At 41.0% G+C, this 17,776-nt stretch overlaps 1 long non-coding RNA gene across 1 annotated transcript in view; it reads right to left on the reverse strand.

Annotated features, from left to right (window-relative positions):
- The window catches only part of LOC125484970, a 37,750-nt gene extending 25,063 nt beyond the window's left edge, over positions 1-12,687 (reverse strand). The window contains exons 1-3 of the long non-coding RNA XR_007263757.1: positions 12,467-12,687; positions 8,715-8,816; positions 7,745-7,934 (exon numbers count right to left, since the gene is read on the reverse strand). This is a non-coding gene — a long non-coding RNA (uncharacterized LOC125484970). The remainder of the gene's footprint in view (positions 1-7,744; positions 7,935-8,714; positions 8,817-12,466) is intronic.
- Between the last annotated feature and the right edge of the window lie 5,089 nt (positions 12,688-17,776).

Here is a 17,776-nt window from a genome sequence, read left to right on the forward strand (position 1 = left end):
TTATCTCAGACTCCAGCATCGGCAGTTCCTACTGTCTCTAAGGGAATAGGAGTGTTCTTTACAAATAAACGTAAACGTATGTATTTTTAAAAACTTGATCTTTTTGAACAACTGACCTACAAATAAAAGATACAAAGATTAAAGTCTGCTTCTCCAGAAACAGGATTTATGAACCAAAGTGCCTGTTAAAATAATTTTATTTTGTTGCACCTCGACACCTGGTTTAGCGTGTAAATATCAACAGTTGGTATTTATGTTTTGCTTCTAATGTAATAAACTGCCCCAGAGTGCTTCATAGACATTATAAAACAAAACATGCCACAGAACCATATCAGGAGATATTAGGGCAGATGTCTTAAAGCTTGGTCAAAGAGATAAGTTCTAAGAAGATAGGATATACATCCAATCGAAAAGATAGGCAGGTGGGCCAAGGGGATAGGGTTGCCTTTTTAGTAAGCAATGAAATTAAATCAATAGGAAGAAACGAAGTAGGGTCACAGATGGTGTAGAATCTGTGTGGGTAGAATTGAGGAATCGCAAAAGGTAAAAAAAAAACATAGTTGGAGTTGTGTATAGGCCTCCAAACAGTAGTCAGGAGCTGGGGGCACAAGATACACACCTTTTCTATCGCCTGGTGTAAGAAAGGCAAAGTCACAGTGATTATGGGGGATTTCAATTTGCAGGTGAACTGGGAAAATCACGTTGGCAGTCGATTGCAAGAAAAGGAGTTTGTGGAATGCCTATCAGATGGCTTTTTGGAGCAGCTCGTGGTGGAGCCCACAAGGGAACAGGCTATACTGGATTTAGTGTTGTGCAGTGAGGCAGACTTGGTAAGGGAGCTTAAGGTGAAAGAACCCTTAGGAGGCAGTGATCATAACATGATTGAATTTACCCTGCAATGCGAGAGGGAAAAGACAGAATCAGAGGTAACAGTATTACAGCTGAATAAAGACAACTCCAGAGGTATGAGGGAGGAGCTGGAATTGACTGGAAGAGGAACCTAGCAGGAAAGACAGTGGAACAGCAATGGCAGGAGTTTCTGGGAGTAATTCAGGAGACACAGCAAACATTCATCCCGAGGAAAAAGAAGCATGGTATAGGGACGATGAGGCAACTATGGCTGACTAAGGAAGTCAGGGATAGCATAAAAGCAAAAGAGAAAACATATAATGTGGCGAAGGGCAGTGGGAAACCAGAGGACTGGGAAGATTACAAAGATCTACAGGGGGCAACAAAAAAAAGGAGGGAGAAGATTAAATAGGAGGGTAAGCTAGCCAGTAATATAAATGAAGACTAAGAGTTTCTTTAGATATATAAAAGGGCAAAAGAGAGGCAAAAGTGGACATTGGACCACTGGAAAGTGACAGTGGAGAGATAATAGTGGGGAACAAGAAAATGGCTGAGGAACTGAATAATTACTTCGCGTCAGTCTTCATGGTGGAAGACATGAGTAATCTCCCAAAAATTCAAGAGAGGCAGGGGGCAGAGCTGAGTATGGTGGCCATCACCAAGAAAAAGGTGTTAGTAAAACTGATTGGCCTGAAGGTGGATAAATCACCTGGATCAGATGGACTGCACCCCAGAGTTCTAAAGGAGATAGCTGAAGAGATAGTGGAAGCGTTAGTGGTGATCTTTCAGGAATCGCTAAAGTCAGGGAGGGTCCCAGAGGACTGGAAAATCGCTAACATGACACCCGTTTAAAAAGGGAGTAAGGCAAAAGATGGAAAATTACAGGCCAATTAGCCTAACCTCGATCGTGGGTAAGATTTAGGAGTCCATTGTAAAGGATGAGATTTCTGAATATTTGGAAGTGTATAGTGAAATAGGGAAAAGTCAGCATGGTTTTATGAAGGGGAGGTCATGACTGACAAATCTGCTAGAATTCTTTTGAGGAAGTAATGAGCAGGGTAGACCAAGGAGAGCCAATATATGTTATCTACCTAGACTTCCAAAAGGCCTTTGACAAGGTGCCGCACAGGAGGCTGCTGAGTAAGATAAGGGCCCATGGTGTTAGAAGCAAGGTACTAGCACAGATAGAAGATTGGCTGTCAGGCAGAAAGCAGAGAATGGGGATAAAAGGGTCTTTCTCAGGATGGTAGCCAATGACAAGTGGTGTTCCGCAAGGGTCAGTGTTGGGACCACAACTTTTCACTTTATACATTAACGATCTAGATGAAGGAACTGTGGGCATCCTGGCTAAGTTTGCAGATGATACAGGGATAGGTGGAGGGACAGGTAGTACTGAGGTTACGGGGAGGCTGCAGAAGGATTTGGACAGGTTAGAAGAGTGGGCAAAGAAGTGGCAGATGGACTACAATGTGGGAAAGTGCGAGGTCATGCGCTTCGGTAAGAAGAATAAAAGCATGGACTATTTTCTAAATGGGGAGAAAATTCAGAAGTTCTAGTCCAGGATTCTCGCAAGGTAAACTTGCAGGTTGAGTCAGTAGTCAGGAAGGCAAATGCAATGTTGGCATTTATTTTGAGAACTTGAATATAAAAGCAGGGATGTACTACTGAGGCTCTGGTCAGGCCACATTTGGAGTATTGTGTGCAGTTTTGGGCCCCCTATCTCAGGAAGGATGTACTAGCCCTAGAGCGGGTTCAGAGGAGGTTCACGAGAACGGTCCCAGGAATGGAAAGCTTAACATATGAGGAATGTTTGAGGACTCTGGGACTATACTCATTGGAGTTTAGAAGGATTGGGGTGGGGGGGGGAGTGGGATCTAATTGAAACTTACAGAATTCTGAATGGCCTGAACAGAGTGGATGTTAGGAAGATGCTTCCATTGGTGGAGAGACGAGGACCCGAGGGCACAGCCTTAGAGTAAAGGGAAGACCTTTTAGAATGGAGATCAGGAGAAACTTCTTCAGCCAGAGAGTGGTGAATCTATGGAATTCACTGCAACAGAAGGCTGTGGAGGCCAGGTCATTGAGTACATTTAAGACTGAGATAGATAGGTTCTTGATTATCAAGGGGATCAAGGGTTACGGGGAGCAAGCGGGAGAATGGGGTTGAGGAACTTATCAGCCATGACTGAATGGCGGAGCAGACTCGATGGGCCGAATGGCCTAATTTCTGATCCTATGTCTTATGGTCTTAAGACATAGTTCCTTGAAAGTGGAGTCGCAGGTCGACAGGTTAGTGAAGAAAGCGTTTGGTATGTTTGCCTTTATTGGTCAGTGCATTGTGTATAGGAGTTGGCAGTTTATGTTGCAGCTCTACAGGACATTGGTTAGGCCATTTTTGGAATACTACATTCAGTTTTGGTTTCTCTGCTATAGGAAAGATGTTGTGAAACTTGAAAGAGTTCAGAAAAGATTTACAAGGATGTTGCCAGGGTTTGGACGATTTGATTTACAGGGATAGGCTGGGGCTATGTTCCCTGGACCATTGGAGGCTGAGGGGTAACCTTATAGAAATTTATATAATCATGAAGGGCATGGAAAGAGTAAATAACCAAGGTCTTTTCCCCAGGGTAGGGGAGTCCAAAACTAGAGGAGCATAGGTTTAAGGTGAGAGGGGAAAGGTTTAAAAGGGACAACTTTTTCATGCAGAGGTTGGTACGTATATGGAATGAGCTGCCACAGGAAGTAGTGGACACTGGTACAATTACAATACTTAAAAGGCATCTGGAAGGGTACAGAGGGCTATGGGCCAAATGCTGGCAAATGCCACTAGATTAGGATATCTGGTCGGCCCGAATAAGTTGGAACGAAGTGTCTGTTTCGGTGCTATATGACTCAAAGACAAAATCAAAAACAAAATACTGCAAATTTGAAATAAATATAAAAGAAAAGCTGGAGAAACTCAATAAGTTGGTCAGCATTTGTACAAGGAAACAGGGTGGAATCTTCTGCTCCCAACTCTGGCACCCACTTCAAGGCAGAAAGGACAGTTAATTAGCCAGAAAAAGGCCAATTAACAAGCGTTAAGTTCTGGGCAGGAAGGCTCACAGTTGACCTTCATGCCCCACTACTATTTGAGGCTAATTAAGAAATACTTAAGTGCTTGGCCACCACCCAGAACTCCCCATGACACCAACCGGAGATCTACAGCAACACCACTTGCCTTTGACCTGGGTTCCCTGTAACTGGGGCTCTGAGGTCATGTAGTTACAAAAGCAACCACAGCCTCCTCTGTGGTGCTGCTGCATGCAAGAGCTGGTTGGTATATTGTCCACTAGGTCCCAATTTTGGATGAGGCCTGCCTGAGTGGCATGTGTTGAGGCTGCCTTTTCTGGAAATGACAGTGCAGATTTCCCAATGGCTCAATAAGATTCCACCTAAAATTAACATTTCAAGTTGATGATATTTTATCAATTGTAAGGATAGTCTTAAGTGAGGTACAGAGATTTAGCAAAGTATTGTTTTGGAGGTGGAAATAGGAAGGTACAGCTGTGCTACAAACAGCATTTTCCAAACTGTTATCTCCGTAAAATTGAAACATGAAATTAAGATTTATTTCTTATTCAAAGTGTGAATGGTCCGAGTTTGGGAGGAAGAGATAGTGGAATTTTGGGTGTGAGGGTGCTAGCTGTTGCCTACGTTGCACAAATTATCTCAGAGGTTAAATACTGCAGTGTGCTAACACAGTGGAATAGTTTCACAATGTGTCATTGTCTTAAAGAGGGGAAGACAACATTTAGAATGGATTCTGTATTACTTGCTTCCATAATTGATGCACTATTTGTTGACAATGACCTTTTATATTAGTCTTTGTATTCAATGCAATGATCGTTGAGCAGCAAGTACTCACCCATCTGTTCTAAATGAGTCTCAGGTTTTTATTAACTTCAATGTTTGATCACTGTAAATGGTGTTGTGATTGTATCCAAAAATTAAATCTGAATTGTCTATCACTATGTATGGACTGGGGCAAGAGGAGGAGAATCAGACAGGTAAAGTTGCAGTACTGTAATGACATTGTGTTGACAGTTAGGAATCAGTACCAAGGGATGCTGTATTGCAGCAAGCCCAGACAAGACCATCTTCTCCATTATGACCCACTGTTTAGTCAGAACACACCTCACAGATACAAGTTGTAGGCTCCTCCTCTGGACATCTTTAAAATGTACAGGCTGTGCAGAAAAACATTAGACTGCTCCTGCCCTCCCAGTTCATCAGCATCAATCACAAGTGTTCTTTAAGGTATGGGCATCGTGGCAGCTCCCAGAATACCAAGATCTTCAATTTGCAACAACCAGTGATATAATTAATATTGTGACCAGTATTTGCTCCTGTCATAGATACACCTCATGCACAACAATTATAGCAAAATATGTCAATCTGCACTCTGCAGGTACACGATTAATGTTATTACCCCTTGAAGGGCCTCATGTTGCCTGTGTTTTTGGACAATAACTGGATGCTGATCCCACCCACTCTGGGTGTGGTTGCAGCCATTTTCCATTCATAGGTCAGACATAGCACTTGTCCTTATGGAAAGAAACACAGGTCACACTCAACATTGAGCACCAGGTTTAGCCTATTTGTCAGGTCCACCAACAGCCCGCTCCCCACCAGAACCTCCACGTCCTTTTCTACCTTGCACTCGCTGGATAGCCCATCTCTCCCTGAACTCCACACATCCCCACCCACCATCTTCAACTACAACTCCAACTCTCCTCCTTCACTTCAGTCCCATAGTGGGCCATGACCTATCCCCACTCCCACTCTCCTGAAGCACGTTCTCCTTTGACCCCTGTTCCTATGACTGTCCCTGACTATTAATTCCTTGACTGGTTGCACTACATCTGCAGGTGACAAAGCCCACAGCCCAGTCTGTAGTGAGACAGACCCCCTGATCTTATCCAAGCTCCGGATTGTACATGTTGCCCTTAATGAATTGGACAAGCCCGTTAAACAGCAAGGCAAAATAGAACTACTATGAACTTCAAAGTGTGGCTGAGAGGAGAGGTGCTAACTAAGTGAGCACTAAGAGAGCAAGTCAGATGTTTTCTGGTGTCCATGTGTCAAGTACCTGTCCCTGCACACAAAGAGTCCTTGGATCTGCATTAATGGTATTTAAATATTAATTGTCTTTGGGTCCAAGTGCAACATGATGGTGCAGAAATGTACTCATTGGATCAGAGATGTGCCATGATGGTGCAGAGAAACAAAGAGAGCATCATGAATCTGCAAGAGGATATTAGGTAGGTTCAGAGAGTGGGCAAAAACTTGGCAGTTGGAATTAAATGTAGGAAAATGTTAAGTCATGCACTTTGGTAGAAAAAATTAAAATGCAAACTATTATTTAAATAGAGAGATGCTCCAAAAAAAATGCAGCACAGAGGATCAGTGTATTCTTGGGCACGAAACACAGACTTAGCATGCAGGTGCAGCGAGTAATTAAGACGACAAATGGAGTTTTGGCCTTTCTTGTCAAGGGATTGGAGTTTGAAAAAAGGCAGTCTTGTTACAACTGTAAATGTTGTGCTGAGGCTGCACATGGAGTAATATGTACAATTCTGGTCCTCATATTTAAGAGATGATTACCGTATGGGCAGACAAAACAGCTCAATTCTTTGAATGAAGGGGTTGACTTATCAAAAATAGCTGAACGGGTTAGACCTTTATTCGCTAGAGTTTAGAAGAACAAAGAGTGATCTTACTGAAACATATGATTCTGAGGGGACTTGACAGAGTCTGCACTAAAGAGGAGTTGAGGCCTGCAGCAAATCAGCCATGACTCGATTGAATGGTAGGCAGGCTTGAGGGACCAAAAGACCTACTCCTGCTCCCATTTCTTATGTTTGTATCAGCAGCAGCAGAGCTGAACTCAAACACAATCCACAATCTCCTCTAAGACAATCTTCCACTCTACCATTACATCAAGCCTGGTTCAATGACAAATTCAAGAGGACATGGCAGGACCAGCACCAAACATACCTAAAAATGTGAAGTAAACCTGTTGAAGCTATAAAACAGGACCAGTTATGTGCCAAACATCATAGCTAGCAAGTGATAGACAAGGCAAAAAGTGATTCAACAACCAACAGTTCTGTCATAGAGTCGTGAATGGCAGGTGACAATTCACTGGAGGAGGAAGCTTCACAAATATCCTCAACCCCAATGATGGGAAGCACAGCACATGAGCACAAAAATAAAGCTGAAGCATTTGCATCACCTTCAGTCAGAAGACCCAAGTGAATGAGTCATTTCAGCCTCTTCCAATGGTCCCCAGCATCACCAGTGTCAGTCTTCAGCCAAATCGCTTTACTCCATGTGATATTATGATGGCTAAAGGCACTGGATTGTGCAAAAGCTATGGGTCCTGACAACTTTCCGGTAACAATATCAACAATGTGTGCTCCAGAACTTACTGCACCCCTGGCCAAGTTGTTCCAATGCAACTACAAACCGTTATTTACCTGGTTATGTGGAAAATTGCCCAAGTACGTCCTGAACAAAAAGCAGGACAAATCCAACCTGGCCAATTACTGTCCCTTTAGTCTATTCTCAATCATCAGTAAAGTGATGGAAGATGTCACCAACAGTGCAATCAAGCAGCACTTGCTTAGCAATAACCTGCACACTGATGCTCAATTTACAGTCCACAAAGGCCACTCCATTCCTGACATTATTTGGGGCCTTGATTCAGAAATGGATGAAATCCAGAGGTGAGGTGAAAATGACTGTCCTTGACATCAAGGCTACACTTAACCGAGTGTAGCATCAAGGATTCCGATTAAAAATGTAATCAATGGCAATCAGGGAGCAAATTCTCCACTGGTTGGAGTCATACCTGGCATGTTGGAGATCAGTCATCCGGCTCCAGGACATCTCTGCGACCCAAACATCTTCAGCTGCTTCATGAATCAGCCTCTGTTCGTCATTAAATTGTAAGTGGCAATGTCTGCTGATGATTGCACAATGTTCAGTACCATTCGCAACTCATATACATAAGAGCAGTCCATGTCCAAATGCAGTAAAACCTGGTCAATATCAAAGTTTAGGCTGAGAGGTAGCAAGTAACATCACACAAGTACCAAGATGATCATCTCCAATGAAGGAGAATCACCTCCATATTCAATGGCGTTATCATCACTGAATAACTTACTATCACCATCTTGGGATTTACCATAGGCCAGAAACTTAACTAGCAATATAAATACAGTGGCTACAAGAGCAGCTCAGAGGTTAGGAATTCTGCAATGAATACATAAGAACATTACCTCCAAGTTCCCCTCCAAGCTCCTCACCATTCTGACATGGAAATATAATGCCATTCCTTTAGTGTCAATAGATTAAAAACATGGAACTCTCTCCCGGATATCACTTAGTGTTCCGACATCAAAAAGGACTGCAGCAGTTCAAGAAGGCAGCTCACCACCACCTTCTCAAGTGCAACTAGGTTTGGTAATAAATATTGGCCCACATCACATGAATCAATTTTTTTTAAAAAACCCAGTCATTAAAATCTAGGCTATTGTCCCAAATTTGTTTATTGAGTACAAATTGGAAGTTAAACCTGTGAAAATATGGAATTTCTAAATTAGCAATTTGGTTACCATATTTTGTTTTCTTTGCAGGATCTCACTGAAAATTATTTTTACAGTTAAAAATTTATATTGCTTTCATCTCATCTATCTTCTTGTATTTCTTCCTCCTTTATCTGAAGTTCTCGAAGAAAGGAACTTGCAGTTGGAGAGCACCTTTCAAACCACATACCATCCTAAAGTGCTTTACAGCCAATGAAGTTAGTTCTAATTTACCTCAATGTTGTAATCAGAGTTGCCAGTTCCAGCTGGATATATTTGAGGTCGCGTAGGCAGAAGTAATGTCATGGGAATCTAGCTGCAAGGCATAAGCAGATTCTAAGGGAGCAAGACAAATAAAATCACCAAGACTTCCAATAAACCAATTGAACAATCTTGGGGTAGGACAACAGAGGAGATGCCTGCCTGCCCGCCACCCCACCTGGAAGTGTTAGCCTTCCTGCCTTTGAGCTTGGTGTAAGGCAAAATTAGATGTTTAACTGACCACAGCCTCAATAAGCCTAAGGGTAGGCAGACCGGCTGAAACTTTAGCATTTACTGTCATTTCAGGGATGGCTCGGAGTAGGAGAGGGTGATGCCCTCCCTGCAAATAAACCAGCTGGGTCGCTGTTCTCTTCCATCCATCGGAAGCAAACTACAAATGAGTCAAATTATAAAATGGTTCCTATTGGACATCCTTCAGTCCCCTATCAAAGTCATTATTACTTATGTACAAACCTTAGTCAGGCTATTTAATGAGGCATGCAATCACAGCTGAGCTGAATACCAGTTTCAACTAGTTCTACCCTTCTGCACTTTCCAATGCAGACCACTAGATGGAAGCTTTCCACTTTCCTTCCTCGAGTGCATTGGTACAGTACGTAATTATGCAGCTGCTACTCCATTCAAAATGTGACTAACTTAGCCAGGTACAATTGATGGCTGGTGACCCTTTAAAAAGTATACACTGGTTGTGGGTAATTGCACCCCCGTTTTAGTTATTTGAAAAAATTTTTTATTGCATTTTTGGTTGCACTTCAGCCCCATGCTCCTGATCTTTGGGCATCGGTATAAAGGAGTGTGGGCAAATCAGAGGACCTTCTAATGGGCCTTGCAAGGCTGGCTATTAACAGGTCCAGGCAGCAGGCTATGGAAGATGTCATATCTGCAGACCGTCTGCCCCTCTTCCATGGTTAAGTTTGTGGCCAGGTGTTATTGGACAAGGAGCACACAATGTCCATCAATGCTCTCAATGCCTTTAAAGAGAGGGGATACAGTGCTTTATTTCCCCCTCCAAACCCATTTTAATTTTGTCCCTTTCCACTCTCCTTACATCCACCCGCCCCTGCCTCCCCCCAACATTTTGCATTGCCCTAAATGGACTTTGCATGTAAATTTCTCATTGGCTGCATGATATTGGTGGTTGTTAATTGTTAAAAAAAAATGTCTTGGTGATGGGAAAGCCGTACAGTTGTGTGTAAGAGCACTTCTGGCTACAGTATTTAAAAAAAAGGACCATTCCACAGGTGATCTATTGGTAGGAAATGTCATTCCTATCTACCACTTCTGGATGTATGAAAGAGAAAGAAAAGACAAATAGAGAAGAAAAGAGGCCATTAGGGTTCATGCGGCACAGTGGTAATATCCCTGCCTTTGTCCCAGGAGGCCTAGGTTGTCCCACCTGCTCCAGAGGTGTGTAATAACACCTCTGAACAGGTTGATTAGAAAATAACATAGACCATTTTTTAACTCTGTCATCAGTTTGCTTCTTTGAAAATCTGAAACATACCCTTCACCAATCCAATCTACAAAGCAGCAGATAAATAAACACAGTTTTGACTTTTGTCATAGACATGAAGAAGTGGGTTCAGCAGCGTAGTATATCAGACTCTATGAAGTGTAAATGTTGTATAAGTCTGTTCTTCACTGGTATGACATTGCAAGCTAAAATTTAGTTTACCAAATGTGTTGTACTTCAACCTCCTAGTAGTGTAAAAACATTGCAAATAATCAGTTCCATGCACGAGATATGTCTACTGATTAGTTTCTAAAGAAGCATATCACTGATAGTGTTGACGTGTAAAGAAATATAGCAATATAAATGAGACATACGTCTAATCTCTGGTCCAATACAATTTTGAGATACCAGGTGGAAACTAAGCAGTACAAAAAAAATGGAAAACTGGAGAAGAAATAGATTACTAAACTACTAGTCTGTACATTCAAATTGCTGGTGATCAGGTTCTAGAACCAGATTACCTATTTCTAACCTGTGGGAAGCTCAGGAAAACCATAAAGGCAAGAATGAAGGGAAATTGAGGTACTTAAGCAATGCAGTGACTGTAGTAAGTATGACTTGGAACTCCTGTATTAAAATAATGACTACACCTCAATAATACTTCAAAGACTGTGAAGTGCTTTGAAATTGTATAAGGTGATGAAAGGTGCTATATGAGTTTTAAGTATTTTGCAATTCTTTCTTACTTTCTCAGCCTTTGTTTTGTTGCATTGTTATACTGTCCAGTTTCATTGTTTTTAAAATTCTTAGAGGTCTACAGAAATAGGAGTAGTTCCACAATTTAAAGGACATACATCAAGTAAGAATATAATCTCACTTGCCTGCCTGCTTCCCATAACTCTTTGGCCTATTACTCATTAAAAAAATCTATCTCCTCCTTACATTTATTCAGTATTCTGGTATCCAACACATTCTGGAGTAGTGAATTTCATAGATTCACAAGCCCTTGAGACAGGTAATTCCTCCTCACCTCTGTTTTAAATTGCCACCCCTTAGCTTAAAACTATGATGTGTTGTTCTAGATTACCGCACAAGAGGAAACATCTGCACTTTGTCAATTCCCTTTAGCGTCTTATATACTTCAATGAGATCTCCTCTCATCCTTCTAAATTGCATGAGTATAGGCCCAAACTTCTCAACCTCTCCTCATAAACCAAGGCTTTCATCTCTGGAATTAATCTAGTGAACATTCTCTGAACTGTTTCCAATGCAGTTACATCTTTTCTCAAGTAAGGGGGACCAAAACTGTTTATGGTATTCTAGATGCGGTTTCATCAATACCTTGCACTGTTGCAACAGCACTTGCCTAGTTTCACACTCCATTCCTTTATAAATAAATGCCAAAATTCCATTCATGCACAAAGATACCCAGGACCACAGTCCAAAGATGTGCAGGCTAGGTGGATTGGTCATGCTAAATTGCCCGTTGTGTTCAGTGACGTGTAGATTAGGTGGGTTATAGGGGGAATGGGTCTGGGTGGGATGTTCTGAGGGTCAGTGTGGACTTGTTGGGCTGAAGGGCCTGTTTCCACACTGTATGGATTCTATGAATTCTATTCTATCCATCTGTACCAAAACGTGTAAAGTTACATGTTTCTTCTACAATTCTTCTGACCAAAATTGATAAGCTCAATTGTATTCATGTTAAACTTCATCTGCCAATATTTAGTCCATTCACTTAACCTGTCCATGTCCATGTCCATATGTAATTTTCTTATTCCTTTATTGTAACTTACTTTCTTACCTATTTCCCGAGATTACAAACAGCATCAATACCTCAACAGTGTTGAATTTGTTGTAAAGTATTTTGGGAGATCCTGGGGTTGTGGAATGTGTAAAATAAATTCAACTTTTTCTTTCTTAAAATATGGTAATTATGAACCATTGCAATTTTTGTGAAAGTTTAGCTTGGATGGTATGTTTAAACAGTTCTGTTACGGATAATATATTTTAAGGGGCTTCATTTTCTAACAGCTGTCCTTTGTAAGCTATACCAACTCATTTTCATCATTATCTTTGTATGAGGCCTACAGAAATAGGAGTAGTTCCACAAGCCCCATTTTCTTTCTTTCTTTCAGAAATTACGTTACACCCCTATTGTTCTTCATTGTTGACATCCTTTTCACCTCCTCCTGATGAACAAACGAACATTTTTTTTCTAATCAATCTGTTCAGAGATGCTTTTACATACCTCTGGAGTAAATGGAACTTGAACCCAGTCCTCCTGACTCAGAATTATCGACTCTACCACATGCCACAAGAGCCCCCTCCCTGACAATGTATAAGATATTTAGCACAAGTTAAAAGAACTGTCTTGTGAAATCCTGCACAAGTTAATAAATGGTCAGAAGACCAACCAGTGTATATTTCCTTCTCTGACTCTGTACTTATGGCAAGTACATCCCTCTTAGTATGTACATTTACAACTGATTCCTTTTTGTTATTATATAAAAGGTTATCATTTATTTATAAAGTTAAATTGCAAAAATTGTTATTTACAATCAGTCCTCCAAACTAAATTATCTCAAAGCTAGCCATAGAAGATGACTAAGATTTCCCATAGGATAAGATCATAATCTGTTGTGATCCATTGGAAACACAGAATATCAAGTGCTTGTTTCACAAAAGAGGAAAAAAAAGAGGAAACCTGAGGTTAAATGTAAACCATTCTCACATGCATGTTTGAACCAATTAAACAGTGTCATTTTTTAAACTGGATCCAAGCCATTTGATAAGATTAAAACAGGGACATATACCTTTTGTTTATTGACTTATCCAGTCTTGCCCTTCTCACACTCACCTAGTATTATAGCTGTTCCCTATTTATGCATGCTTGGACAGGTATTAGGCACCACCTTTTGCTTTAACTTTAAATATTTAGACATTAGCAAGTCTTGACAACGTGGTTAACCAGACATTAACATCTATTTGGGGAGTGAACACGGAGTTTTTCCCTACTTCATCTCTCAGTCAATGTTGCAGGCCCTTCTGCCCACCATGTCTATGCCACATAGATGTCTCAGAGATAATACACACTGCAACCATGGTATGTTAATTGTGAAGGGAGTGAATGTATAAACTGGTAAATGGACTACTAATAAAGAAGTCTGCTTTGTTCTGAATGGTGTCCAGCTTCTTGAATGTTGTTCTAGCATGCATCAGAGTGTTTGGTCACATATAAACCCATGCTATCTCCATATCCTTTAATGTCATTAGTCTCCAGAACCTATCAATTTCTATTTTGAACATGCTCAATGATTAAGCTTCCTCAGTTGCCTGGAATAGAGAATTCCACATTTCACAACCTCAAGGTGAAGAAATTCCTCCTCACCTAAGTTTTAAATGGCCTACCACTTATTCTGAGATTAGGTCTATTGGTTCTCTACTCTCCAGCCAGGAGAAACATTCTACTCACCATCCATCTTGTCACATGCTGGAAGAATTTGTAAGTTTCAATTATTCTCATAGTTCTTCTCATTCTTCAAAACACTAGAGATTCCAAGCCCAATACCTGCAATCTCTCCTCATAAAACAACCTTGCCTTCCCAGGGATTAGTCTAATGAACCTTCTTTGCACTCCCTCTATGATAAATAGATCCTTACTTAGATAAGGAGAGCAAATTGTGCACAATACCCCAGGTATGGTCAAACCAAGGCTCTATGTATTTGCAGCAGCACATCTCTACTTCTGTGTTCAAAGAATGGTATGTGTTGAAGGGTCAACATACCACCACCATTGCACCTACATGTTAGCTTTACATGACTCATGAACAAGGACACCCAGATGTCCCAATGAACACCAATGCTTACCATTCTAACAATTTACAAAATATTTTTTCTGTTTTTTCCATCCAAGTGGATAACTTCACACTGATCCTTATAGTACCTGCTGGTCACAGTCTTCCATCCTGAGACTGATTTATTTATTCCTACTGTCTGTTTTCTGTCTAATAGCCAATTCTCAATCTATGCCTGTATGTTACTCTCAATCCTATTCTCTTTAACTTCGTTAACTAATTTGTGTGGGACCTTATTAAAAGTGTTCTACAAATGCAAATATACCACATTCACTGGTTATTCTTTACCTATGCTACAAGTAATGTCACAAAAAAATTGAACAGGTTTGTCAAAATTGGTTGTCCAGTTTTATCGTTATTTTCAAAGTGCCTAATAGCCACATACTTTATAACATATTCTCATTGTTTCCCTACAATTAACATCAAATCAACAAATCTGTAACTCTCCATTCTTCCCATCATTACATTTATAAATAGTATAGTTACATTTGCTACTTTCCTGTCGTAGAAGCCTTGCCAGAAATTATAGAATTTTGAAATACAGCCACTAGTGAATTAAGTAAGTCTATAGACACCTCCTCCAACACTTTCGATGAATCTCATCTGGTCAAGGATTTTTCAAATCACAAGCTTTCAAAGCGCTGCTCGTTCATCAGCCGAAGTGAAGGGAGACACAGTCACAGGCAGATAGATCGAAAGATTGTACAAATGGTGTGAGTGAAGTGTCTACAGACTGAATAACGTTGGCCATCCCTTCATTTGCTATTCAGCCATTGACACTTTATTCACACTGTCCAACACTTTTGATTACCTGCACAGACTTATTATTCAGCCTGTAGACACTCCACTCACACTATTTGTATGATCTTTGATCTCTTTGCTTATAAATTCTGTCCTGTGTGCTTCACTTCACATGACGATGGAACAGTGCTTCGAAAGCTAGTGATTTCAAATAAACCTGTTGGACTGTAACCTGGTGTTGTGAGACTTCTGACCTTGTCCACCCCAGTCCAACACTGGCATCTTCACATTGTATCTGTTATAGACCATGTAATATTTATTTAAATGCATTCAACACATCTAAGTAGCTTGTCCCAATTGAGGATAAAGCAGCTTGCTTGAAAGGCACCTTTCAAAATTTTCTCCCTTTTTTTAATTGTGTATTTGATCCCACATTATGATTTCGGGTTAATTACAGACTGTTTGAGGAAAAGTCAAAGAACTATTTTCAGGCCTAGACTTCAAAGTAACACTATTATACTTCCTTACTACAAACCACTATACATGGTAATTATAAATATACCAGGCTGTAACAGTTATATTAAGTAGGACAAATCTATCTTCTTTGAGTGTTCATGTCTATCTGCTCTTTGTGCTACTTTCAGAGGGTCTCGCTCTAGTGTGTCTTCCAGAGTCTTTTATCTAACATAGAATCTTCCAGTGTGTTCAAGCTCCAACCAGCAATATGTAACTACATGACATCATTACAAGGTTACTCCAAGATGCTAACGCCCTTAAACAAAACCTATAACACTAATGCATAGTAGGGACAGATGTACTACCTACAAGATGCACTGCATCAACTCACCAAACGGTTCTTCAATAGCACCTTCCAAACACACAACACCAATATCTACGGGCATAGGAACAGGAGGAGGCCATTCAGCCCATTCAGCCTACTCTACCAGAGTCATATGGCATGGAAACAGACACTTCGGTCCAACTAGTCTATGCTGAACATAATCCCAAAGTAAACTAGCCCCACCTGCCTGCTCCTGGTTCATATCCTTCCAAATCTTTCCTGCTCATGTACTTATCCAAAATCTTTTAAATGTTGTAATTGTAGCCACATCCATCGCTTCCTCAGGAAGTTCATTCCACATGCGAACCACCCTCTATGTAAAATAAATTGTCCCTCATGTGTCTTTTTAAATCTCTCTCCACTCTCTACTTTAAAATGTGCCCCCTAGTCTTGAAATCCCCCATCCTAAGGAAAAGATAACTACCATTAAGGACATAAGACATAGGAGCAGAAATTAGGCCATTCAGCCCATCAAGTCTGCTCCGCCTTTCAATCATGGCTAATACGTTTCTCAACCCCATTCTCCCCTTTTCTCCCCATAATCCTTGATCCCCGTGACAATCAAGAACCTATCTATCTCAGTCTTAAATGTTCTCAGTGTCCTGGCCTCCACAGCCTTCTGTGACAGCGACTTCCAAAGATTCACCACTCTCTGGCTGAAGACATTTCTACTTATCTCCATTCTAAAAGGTCTTCCCTTTACTCTAAGGCTGTGCCCTCGGGTCCTAGTCTCTCCTACCAATGGAAACATCTTCCTAACATCCACTCTGTCCAGGCCATTCAGTATTCTGTAAGTTTCAATTAGATTCCGCACTCCCCTTCTAAACTCCATCGAGTACAGACCCAGAGTTCTCAAACGTTCCTCATATGTTAAGCTTTTCATTCCTGGGACCATTCTTGTGAACATCCCCTGAATCTGCTTCAGGGCCAGTACATCTTTCCTAAGATATGGGACCCAAAACTGCACACAATACTCTAAATGTGGCCTCAGCAGAGCCTAATAGAGCCTCAGAAGTCCATCCCTGCTTTTATATTCAAGTCCTCTCAAAATAAATGCCAAAGTTGCATTTGGCTTCCTAACTACTAACTCAATTCCTGCAAGTTTACCTTGAGAGAATCCAGGACTAGAACTCCCAAATCTCTTTGCACTTCAGACTTCTGAATTTTCTCCCCATTTAGAAAATAGTCCATGCTTCTATTATTCTTACCAAAGTGCATGACCTCACACTTTCCCATGTTGTACTCCATCTGCCACTTCTTTGCCCACTCTCCTAACCTGTCCAAATCCTTCTGCAGCCTCCCTGTAACCTCAGTACTACCTGTCCCTCCACCTATCTTTGTATCGTCTGCAAACTTAGCCAGAATGCCCACAGGTCCTTCATCTAGATCATTAATGTACAAAGTGAAAAGTTGTGGTCCCAACACTGACCGTTGCGGAACACCACTTGTCACTGACTGCCATCCTGAGAAAGACCCTTTCTGCCAGATAGCTAATCTTCTATCCAATGTGGTATCTTGCTCCTAACACCATGGGCCCATATCTTACTCAGCAGTCTCCTGTGTGGCACCTTGTCAATGACCTTCTTGAAGTCCATTAACACCTATCGGCTCTCCTTGGTCTAACCTGCTCATTACTTCCTCAAAGCATTCCAAAAAATTTGTCAGGCATGACCTCCCTCATTATTTTACAAACTTCAATAAGGTCACCTCTCAAACTCCCATGTTCCAGTGAAAAAAAGTCCCAACCTATCCAGCCTTTTTTTAAAACTCAAACCTTCCATACCCAGCAACATCCTGGTAAATCTCTTCAAAATGCTCTCCAACTTAATAATATCCTTCCCATAACTGGTCGACCAGAACTGTACGGAGTATTCCAGAAGAGGCCTCACCAATGTCATGTACAACATTAAAATGACTTCCCAACTCAAAGGACTGAGCAATGAAGGCAAGCGTGCCAAACTTAATACAATCATGGCCTTTCAAACATTTCAATGCCTGTTACTCACACTCTCCCCGTGACCATTTACACCATTGATAATCAAAAATTTATTAACCTTTACTTTTAAATTACTCAAAGACTCAGCTTCCACTGCCCTCTGGGTTTGAAAATTCAAAGGTTTCA

This window comes from Rhincodon typus, chromosome 15 (genome assembly GCF_021869965.1).
Source record: "Rhincodon typus isolate 14 chromosome 15, sRhiTyp1.1, whole genome shotgun sequence".
NCBI lineage: Eukaryota > Metazoa > Chordata > Chondrichthyes > Orectolobiformes > Rhincodontidae > Rhincodon > Rhincodon typus.